We start from the raw sequence: 3,613 nt of genomic DNA on the forward strand, positions 1-3,613 counted from the left end.
GGTTGAAACCGATCCAACCGAGCTAATCTTCTTCTTCTTCACACAAAACCGGTTCGGCCAGAGAGAGAGGAGAGGAAACTAAACGCTAAAACCAACATGCAATTACCTCTGTGTCATCCCTTCTCACCAAGTTTCATCAATCCGAACATTCCATCTTGACTTGCTCCTCAAGAAGAATTCCTGACCCTTGATGAGTCCTTGATGCTTGACAGCTCCTCCTGCTCTTATCTTCTGCCTCTTCCTCCACGTAGCTACAGTAGCTACCTCCTGTGGTGGTTGATCAAAAGTAGAGACGAGTCATGCTTCCAAGGGATCTTCTTCCTCTGACCGAGTTGGATCTTCTCCATTTTTGAGTATGGAGAGCTTGAGACTTCCTCACCACTTCTTACTATAAGTGGCAAAGATCTCAACCACACCCTACTGTGGATCTTCTTTTTCCCAACGCTATCATCACAATGGCTTCTTGCTTGCACATAGCTTCACTGCTACAGTGCCTAATCTCTGATAGCTTGCAACTTCTTCTTCTTTGTGACATGATCGAAAGTGATGAGAGAAAAGAGAGAGAAGAGAGAAAACTTTCAATGTAATTGAAAAAAGAAATTAAAATGAATTAATTTCCACTTCCTTTTTGCTTAGTAGCGTGTGTCATTAATGATGGCAATCAAATCAATTGCTATTTCTCTTTCATGTTACCAATGTCTGCATTAACTCCATTTAATCAAATTTGAATTCCAATCCAAGGAGTGAATAAAGTAACCGAACTAAGCATGCAAAGTTCCCTCCTTCTCTTTCAATTCGGACCAAATCTTTTTGGTCTAGAAGCAAATATTAATCTGGGCTTGTTCACCAAAAGCTGGCCCAATTAATGAAATAGAAGATTCAGCCATCTATGCTTAGTCATTTTTGCACAAAGCTGAATATTATCACATTGGGCTTGTTCCATTTTTAACCTAGCCACAAAATCTGCATAACAAAATTATTAATTAACATATGATAATTAAAATTTAAATTAATAATTTTGTAATTAATTATTTTAATAATATTTGATCATCATTAAAGCTATAAAAAATAACTAAATACTAAATATATGTTTATAAAAAATTTTAGAAATCGAATTTTGATAATTTTTTTCAAGAGTTATTAAAAAATAATATCTTTTTATCTATAAAATTGATAATTTCATATCAAGTGAATTTTTAAAAAAATTATTGTGAATGATTAATTCTTTTTTAAGAATAAAAAATTCTAGAGATCAAATTTCAATTTTTTTTGTACCTTCTAAATAGTTTTATGAATGTTACCGAAAAAAATTAGTCTCAATGGATAAGTAGTCTGCTAAACTTAAACATTTTTTTGCCGCTTAAAAGATATATTTATTGTACTACAAGAAAAACGCTGAATACCATTGGATTTAGTATCAAACATTAGTGGCGGGTTTACTGTTAGATTTGACAATAAATTCGTTTGGTAAAAAAGTTACCGCTGGATTTGATTTCCGACGATAAATTCGCCGGCAATAATTAGAGAAAAAAAAAATTGGTGCGATTATTATGTGGGATTTACCGGCGGATTTGGCGGATAAATCCGCCGGTAATCCAAATTAGTGCAATGCTGCATTTTGAACATTTACAAAGTATATTACCGTCGGATTTATCCGCCGGTAAATCCGATGGTAATCTTACTCTAAATTCGAATCGCGAACCCTCTCCCCCATCATTTTTTAACCAATCTCTCTCTCTAACCTTCTCCCCCCTCTCTCCCCCTCCAAACCACCTCAGACAGCTCTTCCACCAGCGTCGGCTACTACCAACAGCATTTAAAGACTGCGTGGACTCCTTGCGTTGCGTTGGTCGCTCTATTGTCGCCGTTTTTGTCGCTTCCGCCACTGTTACCGCCGCCACGGCTGCCACCACTGTCGCCACTGCTCCCTGTGTCGCCGGAGCTACCTCATTTCTTCCTCCAAGTATGTTGTCCTTCTCCTTCTTCCTATTATTTTTTTCAATTTCTTTAAAAAAATCCTAATGCAGCCTTGCCGGTTGGTCACCGTTGCTGCCATTTTGCCGTCTGTGTTGCCACCACGTCAGTAAAGTCTTCTGTATCGCCATTGTCTCCAGGTAACTCAATAGTCAGTTTTTTAGCTGGTTTTAATTTATTATGTATTAAAAAATTTGCAATTAGGATGTTTGTATTAGAGATTTAACAGTTTTTAGATTTAGTTCATAATATATTAATTTAGATTTAGAATTTTTTAATTCTGTTTTGATTTTGGATTTTTTTTATTCTGTTTTAATAATTCTGTGTTTGAAATCTACACTGTTCTGATTAGTTAATTGTTATTCGAATCTACAAGTGTAACATCCTCAATTGTATTATTCTGATTTCTATTCTAATGTTGTTAAGTTAATTATTTTTTGAGATATTTAGTTAATTATTGTTAATTATCTAGATTAATTATTGGCTTTATTATTTATTGTTGTTAATTTTTTTAATTTATTATTTTTTGAGTTAATTATTTGATTATTGTTAATTATCTGAATTAATCTTAACTTGTTTATTTTCTGAATTTATTATTGACTTATTGTTTATTGTTGTTAATTTTTTAAGTTTATTATTATCTGAGTTAATTAGTTGATTATTGTTAATTGTCTGAATTAATTTTAACTTATTTATTGTCTGAATTCATTATTGACTTATTGTTTTTAAGTTTATTATTATTTGAGTTAATTATTTTTTGAGTTAATTAGTGTTATATTTTTTGATATATCAGTTTAGAAATTATTGAATTTAAATATTTAAAATTATATATTAATTTTTAAACAAATTTTTTTAAAAAAATTAAAATTTAAGTTTACCAACAGATTTACCATTGGTAAAATTCGCCGGTAATTATTAATTAATAATATATTACCGTCGGATTTATCGGAAAAAATCCGATGGTAAAAATTACCGGCAGAATTGTTCAATAGTAATTAGCGGTGGACGAAAAAATTCACCAATAAATAATTACCGGTGAGATTTATATCGTCAAATTTATTTCGACGGTAAATATATTATCGACAGATTTTTTTTAAAAATTTGTTAATAAATTCAACGGTTTTTGACGAACTTCTTGTAGTGATGGTTATTTTCGTCATGTTTTTAAATTATTCAAGAATTTATTTATCGTTTATATCTTTAAAAATAGTTTTTGTCAAATGACATAAATTTTTGGAACTATTTTAATAGTTTACCCAAATGATGATGACGGTGGTAGGGGTGATAGTGGTTCAATTTTTTACTAGAATTTAAGTTACCAAGCATTAATTCTTTACCATAATAATCTCGTTTTCAATTAAAATTAAATGTGAGACTCGTTAACAATACCGTGGTTCAATTTTTATTTAGATTTACAATTAAGACTCAACATATATCACCCTTGTCTCCCACTATGATTATATCTTCAATGCAATTATTTTATGAGTTTATCTATTATATGTCTTAAATATATAGGTTAAGATTATAAATTAAATTTTTTTTATTAAAAATACAAAAAATTTAAGTTTTTAATATATTTATTTTATATTTATTAAATAAAAAAATTTAAAATTTTTTATTAATAATAAATCTATCATGG

Source organism: Arachis ipaensis, chromosome B01 (genome assembly GCF_000816755.2).
Source record: "Arachis ipaensis cultivar K30076 chromosome B01, Araip1.1, whole genome shotgun sequence".
Lineage (NCBI taxonomy): Eukaryota > Viridiplantae > Streptophyta > Magnoliopsida > Fabales > Fabaceae > Arachis > Arachis ipaensis.